General features: G+C 48.3%; 1 protein-coding gene across 5 annotated transcripts in view; it reads left to right on the plus strand.

Annotated features, from left to right (window-relative positions):
* Window positions 1-693: 693 nt before the first annotated feature.
* Window positions 694-17,065, plus strand: part of ARHGEF18 (Rho/Rac guanine nucleotide exchange factor 18) — a 122,776-nt gene continuing 106,404 nt past the window's right edge. For 2 of the 5 annotated variants that reach the window (XM_049876624.1, XM_049876623.1), the window contains exon 1: window positions 3,079-3,319. The gene's annotated coding sequence lies outside the window, so the exon portion shown is untranslated. Of the gene's footprint in view, window positions 704-2,976; window positions 3,320-4,137; window positions 4,263-17,065 lie in introns of those variants that run through there. The other 3 variants (XM_049876627.1, XM_049876626.1, XM_049876625.1) reach the window with 3 other exon arrangements.

Below are 17,065 nucleotides of genomic sequence, written 5' to 3' on the forward strand. Positions count from 1 at the left end.
GTCTGCAGTCAACACCCATAGAAGCAGGAGTGAAGAAATCAAGTCATATATTGCATTGGGCAAATCTGCTGCAAAAGACATCTTTAAGGTGTTTAAAAGCAAAGATGTCACTTTGATGACTAAGGTGTGCCTGACCCAAAGCACAATGTTTTTCAATCACTTCATGTGCATGAGAAAGCTAGACAATGAAAAAGGAAGACCAAAGAAGAATTGATGCATTCAAATTGTGATATTGGCGAAAAGCATTGACTGCCAGAAGAACAAAGAAATGTGTCTTGGAGAAAGTACAGCCAGAATGCTCCTTAGAAACAAGGATGGTGAGACTTCGGGCATGTCATTAGAAAAGACTGACCACTAGAAAGGACATCATGTTTGGTAAAGTAGGGGGCCAATGAATATGTGGGAAACCCTCCATGAGACAAAATGACACAAAAGCCACAAGAATGTACCAGTGACCACCAAGATGGTGCAGGATCCAACGAAGTTTTGTTCTGTTGTATATAGGTCACTATGAGTTGCAGTCAACTGGACAGCAACGAACAACAGAGAAGAACACGTGTGAAGTCAGGGAGTGAATTGTGCAAGTATCTGAGGGAAGAGCAGTCCAGGAAGAAGGAACAGCGCATGCAAAGGCCCTGAGGCAGGATTGTGCCTGGTGTGTTGGAGGAACACCAAGGAGGCCCGTGTGGCTGGAGCTGAGTGGGTGAGGAGGAAAGGAGGAGGAAGGCAGGGCAGGGAGGGGATGTGAAACATCTAGATTTACCTCAAAGCAATGAAGACGCAAGGGGTCACCCTGAGTCAGACTCAACTCAGTGGAAACAGGTTTGGTTTATTTTTATATGAGGACAGGGGAGGGGCATGCTCTGACTTAGGTTCTAACAGGTTCCCTCTGGCCTGCTATGGGGGAAAGGACAAACATTGAACAGAGAACTTGTCCCACCCCCAGCCCCATGAGGGGCAGACATTAAATGCCCTACTTCCCAGAGAGAGTCATTAGCTTCACTGTGATAAGGTCTGGGGAGGAGATGTAACAGGGACTGGAGACTGGGTGTCAGGGGCCCATCTCCCTGGGGAAATCAGGGGAGCCTTCCTGGAGGAGGTGGCAGTTGAGCAGCATCCCGAGGAGGACCAGGAGGGAGACAGATGAAGAACAGGTGGGCGGGAAAGGTGTTCCTCGCAAAGGGCACAGCACACGCAAAGGCCTGCAGGGAGGAGAGCACATTTGAGGAACTGAAATAAATAAATGGTGACTGACCAGGAGTCAGGGGATGGGAGTGGGATCAAGAGGGGCGGGGCTTCAGGGGCTGAAGTTTATGCTGAGTACTGGTGGGGCAGGGGAGGAGTCAGGGAGCTGAAGGGCTTCTGAGCAAAGGAGGGAGGTGAAATGCATCTAGCACAGCCCCTCTGGTTTGGGGTGGAGAGGGGACAGGGTGGGGAGAAGCAGCAAGACCATGAGGCTGTGCCTGGGCAGGGCGGTGGTGGGGCTGGATGGCAGAGGACGGATTTGGACAGATTGAGGTTGCGTTTTGGAGGGAGAATTAAAAGGACTCAGCGTGGGGGGTGAGGTCAAGGGTGGCTTATGTCTCTTCTCTCTTAATCTCTACATATATATCTATCTTTGTCCTTCCCTGTCTCTGTCTCTCCCTGTGGTCTCTGTCTCTGTTTTGTCTCTTTCTCTGTATGTTTGTCTCTGTTTCTGTCTCTTTATCTCTCATTGTCTCTCTGTTTCTATGTGTTTCTGTCTCTCTCTTTTTTTATCTCTGGCCCTCTGTCTCCCTCTTCCTTCTCCTCTCTCTCTGTCTGTCTCTTTGTCTCTGTCTCTCTCTGTGTGTCTCTCTCTGTCTCTGTCTCTGGTGTCTAAGTGGGCAGAGGGGCCGTCACTGAGATGGACACCCAGAGGGAGGCAGGAGGGGAGAAGCAGGCCCGTCTGGGGCAGTGGTACTGACTCGGCTGGAAGAGCCTCCAGGCCGAAGGCAGTGAAGGTGGAACCAGGCCCCACAGGGGACCAGGCTGTCCATTCAGGGCTCAGGGTGAGGAGAGCCAGGGCTGGCTAGCAGGAAGGGTCAGCAGGTGGAGCGGGCTCTGGAAGGTGAGATGGGCAGTGGCGGGGAGGGGTAGGAGTGGAGCCGGGTGTATGGGTTTGGAGGAGTCGGCCTCCAGGTTTATCCCAGGAGGTGGAGAGGGTGGCGGAAGTGTGGACAGTGAGTGTAGGCGCAAGGAGGCAGGGGGGTGGCAGTGGGGTGGGGCAGAGTTGAAAGTCAGGGGAAGAGGAGCCCAGAAACGGGTAAGAGGAGAGAGAGAGAAAGACCTAGACAGAGACAGAAGAAAGGTAGAGGTAAGAGAGAGAGAAAGAAGGATGAAAGAGAGAGAGACAGAGACAGGAACAGAGAGCGAGGAGAGAGGTAGAGAGCCAGAGAGACCCAGAGAGAGAAAGACAGAAAGTGAGAGAGAAGGAGGGACAGTGGAGAGACAGGCTGTGTATACCTTCTGTTTGCACACTCCCAGCCTATGTGGACCCACGTCCACCTGGTACCTGCGTGCTAGGGGGCTTGTATCTCTGCATGAACCTATGTGCCTGGGTACCCATGCCCGTGGGCGCTGGAACCAGCTAATACCAGCATCTGATTTTGGGCATCTCTTCACAAATCCACATCACGTTGGTCCTTGAAATTTACTGTGGTGGGAGTATTTACACCACGGAAATTGGCAAACGTCACAGATCAGGGCTTCTTTTGTCAGAGAGGCAGTGGTTAAACACCAGCCCACCACATGGGTTCTTGTGCTTCTGTGTGTCTCTGTGGCCACATGTGTCTCTGCCCCTATGTGCACCCACATGCTGTGTGTGTTCATGTGCGTACGTGGCGCCTGTGTCTCTGCGGGGACACGTGACTGTGTGTCCCCAGCTGTCTCTGTCTGTGCCCCTACGTTCCTGGGTGAGGCCCTGACGCCCCGTTCCTCTTTGGCAGTTGGTTCTAAACAACAGGAAGCTGTTGGGGGTGGGGTGACGGTGGTGAGGCTCCCCTTGGTGACCAACCCCACCTCCTCAAGACACCTGCATGCACAGGGCTGGGGGTGAGGGAAGGACCTCCTCCTTCTAGAACCTCTGTGATCTGTGCCATTCTCAGACCCCTGGGTCAGCCTGCAGCAGGGACAGAGGTAGCAGGAAGTTGGGGAAGGGAAAGTGGAGGCAGAGTTGGGTCACTCTGTGGTAACACTGGGCCCTGTCCCAACGATGCTTCCCTAGCCGTGGGTCAAGGAATATTGCAGAAGCCGTGAGACAGGACGAACACCCGCAGCACCAAGGAAGTAGCTCCATCTGGTGAGTGACCATCATGTGGAGGTGGGGGACAGACAGACCGACAGGGACAGGGTAGCATGGGGGGCCTGGAGGTCAGGGGCAGACAGACCACCCATGGTCTCTCTCCACCTCCTATTCACCCTGCTTCCCAAGTCGGGTGGGCGTGCTGTCTGCACCCCACGTTTGTTCTGCATGAGAGGCAAGCCAGGGGACGGAAGAGGGTCCGCGACCAGTGACGGGGGAGACGGTGGAATGGTGGCTCCTTGGGCCCAAGGTGACAATGGGGGAGAGAGGACGGGGGATAGGTGGGGAAGCATAGACAAAGTCACCAGGCGTGTGTCTTGAAGTGCAGATTCTGGGGCCCCTGTGCACCTCCCTGAAGCAGAAGGGTGGGGCTGGAGAATGCAACATTCAAAACAAACCTCACTTCAGGCAGACCTCTGAGAACCACCTGAGCTGGCCTCACCCCTATCTTCCAAGGTCTCCCAAGGAGGAGGGACCCCACCAGGCAGCCCTCCCCACCAGGAGATGCCCCCTGGCTCCCACCCTGGGCCTCCTGGGGAGCCTCCCAGCCAGGGTGCCTGAGGTGGGGTGACACTGAGGAGGAAGAATGTGGTTTGTTCTGGGCACACCCAGGCCCATAGCTTCCTCCCAGCCCCCACCTTGCACTGCTCAGGGGCGGGCATCAGCCACCCTGGGGTTTGGCTCAAAAGCAAGAGGAGGCGAATTTGGAGTCAATTGCTGGGGCTGGGGCTGGGGAAAAAGAGGCTGGTGAGACAGGCTAAGGCTGCATCGGGGAAGCACTGAATGCCGCACTCAGGGGCCTGATTTTCGCTTAGCTCTGAAGAAGGGGCTTCAGGACAAGAGGAAATCAAGAGAGTGTGGCCCCCTCAACCCGCCACTCTTGAGCTCCCACATCACCACAACTGTGAGCCCCTCTGGGAGGGCTTCCTGGAGGAGGCAGGTTTGTTTTTTTTGTTTGTTTTAGTAACCTATTGTTAAAAGACAAATGAAATTATGGTGTATAGAGACATAAGAGGAGGCAGGCTTCTTTTTTTTTTCTTTTGGTGAAGATACCAAAAAAACCAAACCCACTGCCGTCAAGTGGATTCTGACTCATAGTGACCCTATAGGACAGAGTAGAACTGCCCCTTAGAGTTTCCAAGAAGCGCCTGATGGATTCGAACTGTCGACCTTTTGGTTAGCAGCCGTAGCATTTAACCACTACGCCACGGGTGTTTCCAAAGATAACACACGGCAAAACAAAAATCCAACAATTTAACATGTACAATTGAGTGACGTTGGTTACATTCTTCAAGTTGTGCCAATTTTCTCGATATCGTTTTCCGAATTATTTCACCACCATTAACACAAACTCACTGCCCCCTAAGGTCCTCATCTAACCTTTCGAGTTGCTGTTGTCAGTTTGATCTCACATAGATAATTCCTTAAAAGAACACAGTGCTTAAGGTGGACCTTCTTTTCTCATCAAGCTAGACTCCGATTTGGTTTAAAGATGACTTCAGGGTGGAAAAGATTAGTCAGTAAGCAAAGAACACAGGGCCTTAAATTTGTTTACTTACTAATCTGTAGTGTACAATTTCACACGGATGTGGTAAAAAAACAGGTGAAATTGCACACAGCCGATTAGTAAGTAAGCACAAGGAAGTCTGTCCATGCTTTGCTGATTGGGTAACTCTTCCTGCTTCAGGGGATAGTTTTGGTTTAAGGTTTAAAGATTTCCTCACAGCAACTGTTTTGGATAGTCATCCAGCCTCAATGGCGCCAGAAAGTCTGGGTTCCGCCAGAATTTGAAATTCTGTTCCACATTTTGAGGAGGCAGGCATTTAACTGGGCCTTGAAGCGACCGGGGAACGCTAACTGCAAGCTCATCAGGGTGACTGATCTGGGCCATTCCACTTGCCTCCTGGACCCCCAGCCCCTAACACAGGCAGAGCTGTTGCTTAATACTTTCGTTGTGGATGACATGAGGGCTGCGTTAGACAGATCTAGGGTCAAATCCCAGTCCTGCTGCCACTGGGTGACCATGGGCAAGTGGTTTAATCACTCTGGGCCTCTGTTTGCTCATTGGTAAAAGAGTTGTCATAAGGCCTTACCTGTAAAATCTTAGTGCGGTGCCTGGCACAGTTGATGTTTGCCGTCTGATTGATTCCAACTCAGAGTGATCCTATAGGGCAGAGGAGAACCACTCCATAGGGCTTCCTAGGCTGTAACCTTTATGGGAGCAGGCTACCAGGTCTTTCCTCCCCCAGAGCCGCTGGTGGATTTGAATCACCACGAGGCCCTTAACTGTTGCACCACCAGGGCTCCTTTGGCACACAGTAGGAGCTCAGAAAACATTGTCAGCCTTATCCATTCCTTCACCCTCCATCCCTGTCTTGAAGTCCTGCTTCCTTAGCAGCCCCCGCCCATGCAAACATGTGTTTCATCAGAGATTTTCCATGTTACTGTCATTGTTAGGTACCAACAAGTTGGTTCCGACTCATAGTGACTCTATGTATGACAGAACGAAACACTGCCCGGTCCTCGCCATCCTTACAATCGGTGTTATGCTTGAGCTCATTGTTGCAGCCTCTGTGTCAATCCATCTCGTTGAGGGTCTTCCTCTTTTTTGCTGACCCTTTACTTTACCAAGCAAGATATCCTTCTCCAGGGACTGATCCCTCCTGATAACATGTCCAAAGTATGTGAGACAAAGTCTCACCATCCTCACTTCCAAGGAAGATTCTGTTTGTACTTCTTCCAAGACAGACTTGTTCGTTCTTCTGGCAGTCAATGGTATATTCAATATTCTTTTCCAACACCATAATTCAAAGGCGTCGTTTCTTCTTTTTTCTTCCTTATTCGTTGTTCAGCTTTCACGTGAGGCAATTGAAAATACCGTGGCTTGGGTCAGGCACGCCTTAGTCCTCAGGGTGATGTTTTTGCTTTTTAACACTTGAAAGAGGTCTTTTGCAGCAGATTTGCCCAATGCAACACATTGTTTGATTTCTTGACTGCTGCTTCCACGGGTGTTGATTGTGGATCCAAGTAAAATGAAATCCTTGACAACTTCAATCTTTTCTCTGTTTATCATGATGTTGCTCATTAGTCCAGTTGTGAGTATTTTTGTTTTCTTTATGTTGAGGTGTAATCTTCATTAGTAAGTGCTTCATGTCCTCTTCACTTTCAGCAAACAAGATTGTGTCATCTGCATAATGCAGGTTGTTAATGAGTCTTCCTCCAATCCTGATGCTGTGTTCTTCTTCATATAGTCCAGCGTCTCGGATTATTTGCTCAGCGTGCAGATTGAATAAGTATGGTGAAAAAGTACGACCCAGATGCACACCTTTCCTGATTTTAAACCATGCAGTAGTATCCCCCTGTTCTTTTCGATTGTTTCTTAGTCTATGTATACATTCCTCATGAGCACAATTAAGTGTTCTGGAATTCCCGTTCTTTGCAATGTTATCCATAATTTGTTATGATCCACACAGTTTAATGTCTTTGCAGAGTCAATAACACACAGGTAAACATCTTTCTGGTATTCTCTGCTTTCCACGTCCTCTTCTGAATCCAGCTTAAATTTCTGACAGCTCCCCCTGTCAATGTACTGCTCCAACTGTTTTTTAATTATCTTCAGCAAGATTTTACTTGCATATCATTGTTAGTTGCCTTCAAGTCGGCTCTGACTCGTGGTGACCCCATGTATAACAGAATGACACGTCGCTCAGTCCTGTACCATCTTCACGATCATTGGTATGCTTGAGTCCATTGTCGCAGCCATTGTGCCAGTCCATCTCGTAGAGGGTTTCCTTCGTTTTCGCTGACCCTCTGCTTTACCAGACATGATGTCCTTTTCTAGCAATGGGTCTTTCCTCACGAAGTGTCCAAAGTAAGCAAGCCGAAGTCTCACCATCCTCACTTCTAGGGAACATTCTGGTTGTATTTCCTCTAAGACCAATCTGTTCATTCTTTTGGCAGTTGATGGTATATCCAATATTCTTCACCAGCACCACATTCCCCATAGGGTGGACGTGGGGACTAAGTGGGTTATTTACATAAAGCACCTGCAACAGTGCCTGGCACACCACAACTCATGCAATGTTAGCTTTTATTGCTATTGCTTCACCTCTGAGCTTTGGCTGGCATGACTCACATACCTGGCCTTCCAGTTGGCAGCCTCACCTTACCTTCTCTAGGGCGAGCCCCTCTGGGAGGGCTTCCTGGAGGAGGAAAGCTTTTAACTAGGTCTTGAAGTACTGGCAGAGCACAAGATGCACACATATCAGGAGGTCTGGTCTGGTCCATTGAACCCAAACCAAAAACAAGCCAAGAATTACCTGGACCTAGACCTGCCCACCTGCCAGCCTGGACTGCAGGCCATGGTCGGGGGGCAAATTGGGTTTTCCAAAAAGGACCACAATATTTCCAGGACTACATGCTCTTTCAGCCTCTCCCCATCAAGAGAGGGGGTCAAGGTGGCATCTCCTCTCTTTGGACCTTGGCAGGCCCTCATGATTCCCTCAGCTAATAGAATATGGCAGAAGCAATGCTGGATCATAAAAGGCAAGGCAGCTTCTGCCTGACTCCCTCTTGGGGCATGCATTTTTTGGAGGCTTGAGTCTCCAAGTGAGAAGTCCAGCTCCCCTCAAGCCACCATGCTGAAAAGACCATGACAAAAGACCACATAGAATAGAAAGAGATGCCCAAGGAACCCCAGCTGTTTGGATTCTTCTCAGCCCTGTGAGTGAAGAAGCCTTCAAGATGGTACAGCCCCAGCCCTAGCCCCTGTCTGATTAAAATCTCATGAGCAACTCCAAGCCAAAACCGTTCAACTGAGTCGCTCTCAAACTCCTGTCCCATAAAAATCTTGGTAGATAATGAAGGATGGATGTTGTTTTAATCCACTAGAATGATTTGCACCATGAGGTAACTGAAACACCCAGCATTGCCAATGTGTATCAGTTAGATTTTGCAGTGAAACAAACCACCCCAAGACTTCATAGCTTCAAACAACAGCCATTTATTTACCTCATGACTTGTTTGTTCACGTGGGTGGTTTTTTGGCCTACGCCAACTCAGCCGATCTCTGCTGAGTTCATTAATGAGTTATATTCATGGGACTCTGTCATGATGGCTTCTCTGAAATCTGTCCTTTCCAGAGACCAGGACACCATTGTGTCAAGATAGGGTTCCGTTACCAAGATGCCCATCACCATCAGTGACATGGTGAAAGACACCTCACTAAGATGGCAGACACTACAGTTAAGATGGTGGACGCCCTCATTAAGATGGTGGAGGCCCTCTCCAAGACAGTGGACACCTTTACCAAGATCTTAGAGGCCCTCACCAAGGTGGTGAATGCCTTCACCAAGATGTTGAATGCCTTCTTCAAGATGGTGGAGGCCCTCACCAAGATAGTGGAGGCCCTCTCCTAGACATTGGATACCTTCACCAAGATGGTAGAGGTTCTCTCCAAGATGGTGAATGCTCTCTTCAAGAGGGTGGAGGCTTACCAAAGAAGACATTCAGGTGGCTAACAGATACATGAGGAAATGCTCATGAACATTAGCCACTAGAGAAATGCAGATCAAAACTACAATGAGATACCATCTCACCTCAACAAAGCTGACAGTAATCAAAAAAACAAAATAATAAATGTTGGAGAGGTTGTGAAGAGACTGGAACACTTACACACTGTTGATGGAAATGTAAAGTGGTACAACCACTTTGGAAATCAATTTGGTGCTTCCTTAAAAAACTAGAAATAGAATTACCAAAAGATCCAGCAATCCCACTCCTTGGAATACATCCAAGAGAAATAAGAGCCTTCATACAAATAGATATATGCACCCCCATGTTCACTGCAGCACCGTTCACATCAGCAAAAAGATGGAAACAACCTAGGTGCCCACCAACAGATGAATGGATAAACAAATTATGGTACATACACGCAATGGAATACTATGCAACAATAAAGAACAATGATTAATTTGTGAAACATCTCACAACACGGATGAATCGGAGGGCATTATGCTGAATGAAATTAGTCAGCCACAAAAAGACAAATATTCTATGAGACCACTATTATAAGAACTCAAGAAAAGGTTTAAACATAGACGAAAACATTCTTTGATGGTTACAAGGATGGGGAGAGAGAGAGGAGAATTCACTGACTAGGCAATAAAGAAGAATCATCTTAGGTGAAGGGAAGGACAACACACAATACTGGGGAAGTCAGCATAACTGGACTAAACCGAAAATTAAGAAGTTCCCTGAACACAACCAAACACTTTGAGGGACAGCGTAACTGGGGCTGGGGTCTGGGGACCATGGTTTCAGGGGACATTTAGGTCAATTGGCATAACAAAGTTTGTTAAGAAAATGTTCTGCATCCCACTTTGGTGAGTGGCCTCTGGGGTCTTAAAAGCTTGTAAGCAGCCATCTAAGATGCATCAATTTGTTTTTGGTGAAGAACACCAAAAACACGAGGAAAATACTAGTCCAAGAGACAAAAGGGTCACATAAACCATAGACTCCATCAGCTTGAGACCAGAAGAACTAGATGGTGCCGGCTACCATCAATGTCCTCCCTGACAGGAAACACAACAGAGAGTCCCTGACAGAGGGGGAGAAAAGTGTGGAGGAGATCTCAAATTCATGTAAAAAGACCAGACTTAATGGTCTGACTGTGACTGGAGGAACCTCCAAAGCCATGGCCCCTGGACACTCTGTTAACCCAGAACTAAGACCATTCCCGAAGCCCACTCTTCAAGCGAAGATAAGACTGGACTATAAAGCATAAAATGATACTCTTGAGGAGTGTACCTCTTAGTTCAAGCCGATACACAGGACCAAATGGGTGGCTTCTATCCAGAGGCAGGATGAGAAGGCAAAAAGGGGCAACAGCTAACTGGATGGACCTGGGAAACCTAGGTGGAAACAGGGGGCGTGCTGTCATGTTATAGGGGTTGCAACTACCGTCACTTAACAATCTGTATAAATTTTTGTACGAGAAATTAACTGGAGCTGTAAACTTTCACCTAAAGCACAACAAAAAAAAGATAGAGGCCCTCACCAAGATGATGGAGGCCCTCCTCCAAGATGGTAAATACCTTCACCAAGATGGGAGAGGCTCTCTCCAACATGGCGGGTGCCTTCACGAAGATGGTGAATACTTTCCTCCAGATGGATCACATCCCACACCCCGAACTGCATCCAGACTCTCCATCTGCTCTTTCCATAATCTACTAACACGTAAGAAACCCTGGTGGCATAGTGTTTAAGTACAACAGAGGCTAACCAAAAGGTTGGCGGTTCACACCCACGAGTTGCTCCTTGGAAACTCTATGGGGCAGTTCTACTCTGTCCTATAGGGTCGCTATGAGTCAGAATTGACTCGGTGGCTACAGCCTTGGTTTTCTGGGTTTTTTTAGTAACACCTAAGACTAACAGTTACTGTAAGTTGACAGGCCGAGGGGCTATTCACAACTTACAGTAACCAGTATCAGGCTCAGGGGAAACAATCCAAGTAGAAGATGTTGTCAGGATCTCCTTCTGGCACATACACACCATGAAACCAGAATACTCCAACTGTGACCATTCTAGGTCACAAAGCCATCCACCTCTTGGCCCTCTGCCTCTAGTTACTTCCATTCATGCAGAGCCGCCCAGCCTTCCTCCTCCCCACAACTTCACAACCAGCCCAATAGCTCAAGATGGGAAACACACATTCCTAACCTGATCTCCTAGCAACACCATGGTCAACTCTGGTTCTGGTTCTAGATATGGACAGAGGAATCATATCTGGAGCCGCCTCTCACCTCTACCATCTGCTCTACATATTAAAACTTTTCACTAGGTGGGCACACTTGACCCTGTGCGTGGAGTAGATACCTAACAATACTCCTTCCCTGTAGCTTTTTACACCAGACTCATTTCCATGTTACATTTTACTGTATTTTTAACTCTACTATCTGTACCTCCTGTGGATCTGTTGCTACCATCTGCTTTTCTTCTTGGTTTTAGGTCATGTGGCTCTGTCTCCTAATGAGCCTGGTAATTTTTTATTGAATGCCAGACATTGTTTATGAAAAACTGTGGACATCATTTGTAGCTCTGTGTGGTGTTATCTTTCTCCAGAGAGGGTTTACTTTTGCTTCTAGTGGGCAGTTAGAGGAAGGACAAATCACTTTAATCAAGGATTAAGCTGACTTGAAGCTAGATTTTGGTCTTGGGAGGGCTAGCTGATTTCTGATCCTTCTTTACTCTTAGGGTATAGTCTTTTGGAGGTCTCCACTCTCAACTCCTTGTGGGCCCTGAATGACAATTTTTGTTTCCCCAGTCCCAGAGTATCGCCAAAAGCTATACTCAACTTCTCAGCCTTTTTCTGGTCTGCTTCTTGGTCACTCAAGCACTGTGTTCAAATCAACAACTTGCTTGTGAGAAAAAAGTACTGCATTATGTCTTTCACACCTCTCTGGGTTTCCCTTCCTTCCAGGATCCTGGACCCTCAAACCATGGCTGCAAATGCCTTCAGGTTGAGGGGTTTTTTGTTTGTTTCCAATTTTGTCTAGTTTTTCTAGTTGTTCTTGGCAGGAGGGTAGATCTGCAATAATCTAGCCTGCCATTGTTAGAAATAGATGACCATCTTGTATTTTTAAAGTAAGATTTTTTAGCAAGCCTCTAAATTGCTAACTCTGCTCCAAAATCACTATCTTTTCCCTGATTCTGGACATCTGGGTCCTGCCTTTGGCTCCTTCAGTTCAGTGGAGGCCCCTCCTGGCTTCTCACCTCCCCAGATTTTCCTGGGGTTCTCATATTTGCTCTCCAATCAGAGATCAGGGAGATGCGAGTGGCATCTGTAGCCTGTCCAGAGGGACATATGTGGCAGATGAGTAATTAAAATCTGGATCACGGCAGGGGAGGTGGTTTTTTTAAATCTCCATGAATCCTTCTCTGAGTTTCTATGTATATGTCTGGATATTTGTGTATAATGTATATGCGTTTGTGTGTGCACACATGCATGCATGTGTGTATGAGTAGCTGGGTGTGAGCACATATCTGACTATTCTTGTGTTTGTTTGTGCCATTGTCTACACGTGCTCAAGAGTGCATTGTATGTTGGTGTTTCCAAACAAAAAACCAAACCCAGTGCTGTCGAGTTGATTCTGACTCATAGCGACCCTATAGAACAGGATAGAACTGCCCCATAGAGTTTCCAAGGAGCGCCTGGTGGATTTGGACTGCCAGCCCTTTGGTTAGGAGCTGTAGCACTTAACCACTAAGCCACCAGGGTTTCCATGTTGGTGTTTAGAGTGTATGATTTCATGACTGTCTGTGAGTGAAAGATTTGGGGGTCACCTGCTCATGATATGGTAGCAGAGGCCATGGGGAGGTGCAGAAGAGATCCCCAGAGCCAACGGAGAGAGCATAAAGTGGCCAAGGACAGAGTTTAAGGGTCAAGCAGAGAAAGGAAGACAAGCTAAGTTAGGAAGGGAAATTGGGAAACAGCAAACAGAGAAAGGAGGGGCATGTGGCATTACAGGAAGAGTGGGCTACAAGAACAGAGTGGCCAGTGATGTCCAGTAAGGAGAAAACTAAAATGTGTTCATTGTGTTTAGGCCTGGAGAGAGCCGGAAGAGCGGAGGGCATGGAAATAGGGCTGCAGTGAGCTGTGGAGCCAAATAGGTGTAAAGAGGTAAAAGTAGGAGGGTGAATAACTCTTTGGCAAGGAAGGGAGGAGAGAAGGCATCACTGAAGAGAAGGTGATAGCCTCTTCCTCCAAGTGTGTGAGGGTGGGCCAGGAGGTTAGGAAGGACAGGCATACATGATGGGCATTAATTGTGTCTTTAATTTTTTCTTTAAAGTGATGATGGTTTGGGGCTGGGAGGTCACAGAAAGGGCTTGGTGAGAGGAGGAGAGGGTCGGCAAGGGACAAAGCCAAGAATTTTTCAGGTACAAGGAGTGAAGATGTAACTGAGGGAGCTTCCACCACCAGGGGGCAGCATTTGTATGGCTGGTGAGCGTACACAAGCACGCGCGCACGTGCATGCATGCACACCCCAAACTCCGATACCCACACAAAGACACACACGTTCAGGCACACACGAACCCAGGCAAACATCACATCCCGCTCACAGATACCAGAAATAGACCCCGATAGGACACAAAGCAGTCATCTAGTTCCAACCCCACAGACATAATGGACATTCACACACACATACACACACACAAACCCTCAGAGACACTCGCAGAAATTTAAAAAACCACCTAGATACCCAGGTACGCCCCCACATAAATAAATTGACCCTGAAGACTTGCATGCAAACACTCACAGACCTGAAAACACACTCTATACCTGACACAAAAACGCACTATCAAACACACGGATTGATGGCGGACACACACACGCAAACACTCAGACACCTCAGGATCCAGGCTACACTTGGTTTCTGAGGACCCCCAGTGTCCCCACTCCTCACACTGTTCTCTTCTTTCCTCCTGAAAATGTCTTTGGATGTCTAGCCAGAGTGCAAGATCCAAAGGGCCAAGGGAGGTGTAAGAGGGCTTGGCTTCCCCCAGGCTGGGGTCCCCTGGTCTCCCGGCTGGAAATTCCAGCCCCCTGCCTCAGCCCCGAGCTCCCATCAGCTGATGCGTCTGGCAAGCCCCGCCCCTCTTGCTGGCAGCCCCGTCCTGGCAGACATCCCCAGCCACATCCCTGGGGCTCTCTCACACTCCTGCACGCGCGGTCCCATGGCTGGGTCGGTGCTCAACCACTCCTGGCCGGCCCTCTCTAAGCTATGGCTGAAGCGGTGGGCCTTCAAGAGAGGTAAGGGGGCAGACAGTGATCAGCGGGCACCATCCACCCAGGCAGGGCTCCCTGGACAGCCTGCTCACCATCCTGTCTTTCCTTGCCTGGGGCACAGACCCTGCCTGCCCAGCCCCTGCTCAGGCCTTGTCACTGGGGGGGGGGGGGGGGGGGGGCAGCTCTGGCCTTTGGCATCCTGCCAGGGGCTCCAGAAGATTCCATGGTCCCTCACAGGCCTGGGCCAGATCAGGGAGTTATGGGGTCCCTCTTGTCCCAGAGGAAATGTCTCCCCAAGATTGGCCAGGAGGTAAATTTGCAGGAGGATCCACCCCCTCAACTCGGCCCCAGAACTTCCTAGGGGCAGCCCAATGACACCATTAGGTTTCCTGATGTTGGTTCCCAGGCAGCTGCAGGGCAGGGGTCCGGAAGGCAACAGGAAGGGGGAGATTTGAGATTCTCGAGGGTTCTGGCAAACACATCGTTCAGACACACACATTTCCACACTTGCATGTTGTATGTCAATTCTGATCCATATCGACCCCATGTGACAGAGTAGAACTGCCCCATAAGGTTTTCTAAGCTATATTCTTCACCGGAGCAGAGCGCCAGGTTTTCATCCCTCAGAGCCGCTAAATAGGTTCGAACTGCTGACCTTTGGGTTAGCAGCTGAGCGCTTAGCCGTTGTGCCACCAGAGCTCCTTACACACTCACTACACACACATAGTCATACACACTCACATGATCATATGCACATATACACTTACTTCCACAAATAAAAAACCCGTTGCCATTGAGTTGATTCCTACTCGTAGTGACTCCATCAGGCAGAATAGAACTCCCCTAAAAGGTTTCCTAGGCTGTAATCTTTATGGAAGCAGACTGCCGCATCTTTCCCCCACAGAGATGCTGGGTGGGTTCAAACCGCCAGCCTTTTGGTTAGCAGCCAAGCACTTAACCATTGTGCAACCAGGGTTCCTATCATACACATACACACATAAACATTCACACGTACACACACACACACTGACATACACACATATACACGCATGCACACTCATAGTCACACATATATACACACATACACACATATATACACACATACACACATACGCAGACCCAGAGACACATGCACACTGGCTGGAGCCTGCCCCAGCGTTCCAGGGTCTTGGTTTACCACCGCAAGGGCCAGGTAGGTCCTTATGTTAAACTCCCCAAGGCCTGGGTGAACTGCTTTCACAGAGACACTTCTTAAATCTCTGAGGTGCTTGTTGTTGTTGTTAGGGGCCGTCAAGTCGGTTCCGACTCATAGTTACCCTATGTACAACAGGACGAAACACTGCCTGGTCCTGCATCATCCTCACAGTCATTGCTATGTTTGAGCATATCGTTACGGCCACTGTGCCGATCCATCTCATTGAGGGTCTTCCTCTTTTTCCCTGACCCTCCACTTTACCACACATAATGTCCTTCTCCAAGGACTGGTCCTTCCTGATAACATGTCCAAAGTATGTGAGATGAAGTCTTGCCATCCCCACTTTTAAAGAAAATTCTGGCTGTACTTCTCCCAAGATAGGTTTGTTCGTTCTTCTGGCAGCTTATGGTATATTCAATATCCTTCACCAGCACTATAATTCAAACGCATCAATTCTTCTTCAGTCTTCCTTATTCACTGCACTTTTTTCACATGCATGTGAGACAATTGAAAATACCAAGGCTTGAGTCAGGCTCACCCTACTGTGCAGCAGATTTGCCGAATGCAATACGTCGTTTGATTTCTTGGCTGCCGCTTCCTTGGGCGTCGATTGTGGATCCAAGTAAAATGAAGTCCTTGAGAATTTCAGTCTTTTCCCTGTTTATCATGATGTTGCTCATTGGTCCAGTTGTGAGGATTTTTGTTTTCTTTATGTTGAGGTGCAACCCATACTGAATGAAGGCTGTGGTCTTTGATCTTCATTAGTAAGTGCTTCAAGTCCTCTTCACTTTCAGCAAGCAAGGTTGTGTCATCTGCATATTGCAGGTTGTTAATGAGTCTTCCTCCAATCTTGATGCCCGGTTCTTCTTCATGTAGTCCAGCTTCTTGGATTATTTGCTCAGCACACAGACTGAATAAATTGGTGAAAGAATACAACACTAACTTTGGTGAAGGGTAAGAGTACACAGTACTGGGGAAGCCAGCACAACTTCTCCAAGGCAGGGTCATGGAGTCTCCACAGACGCATCCAAACTCCCTGAGGGACCAAATTACTGGGCTGAGGGCTCTGGCAACCACAGTCTCAGGGAACATCCAGCTCAATTGGCATAACATAGTTTATAAAGAAAATGTTTTACATTCTACTTTGGTGAGTAGTGTCTGGGGATCTTAAAAGCTTGTGAGCAGCCATGTAAGATACTCCACTGGTCTCACCCTGCCTGGAGCAAGGGAGAATGAAGAAAACCAAAGACACAAGGGAAAGATTAGTCCAAAGGACTACTGGGCCACAACTACCACAGCCTCCACCAGACTGAGTCTGGCACAACTAGATGGTGCCCAGCTACCACCACCAACTGCCCTGACAGAGATCACAGTAGAGGGTCCCAGTTACAGAGCTGAAGGAAAATGTAGAACAAAATTCTAACTCACACACACACACAAAAAAATAACCAGGCTTACTGGTCTGACAGAGACTGGACAAACCCTAAGAGTATGACCCCCAGACACCCTTAGAGCTCAGCAAGGAGGTCACTCCTGAGGTTCACATTTCAGCCAAAGATTAAACAGGCCCATAAAACAAAATGAGACTAAATGGGCACACCAGCCTAGGGGCAAGGACAAGAAGGCAGATGGGGACAGGAAAGCTGGTAATGGGGAACCCAAGGTCGAGAAGGAGAGAGTATTGATATGTCGTGGGGTTGGAAACCAATATCACAAAAAAATACCTGCATTAATTGTTTAATGAGAAACTTGTTTGCTCTGT

The sequence above is a fragment of the Elephas maximus genome, chromosome 3 (genome assembly GCF_024166365.1).
Source record: "Elephas maximus indicus isolate mEleMax1 chromosome 3, mEleMax1 primary haplotype, whole genome shotgun sequence".
In the NCBI taxonomy this organism is placed as follows: domain Eukaryota; kingdom Metazoa; phylum Chordata; class Mammalia; order Proboscidea; family Elephantidae; genus Elephas; species Elephas maximus.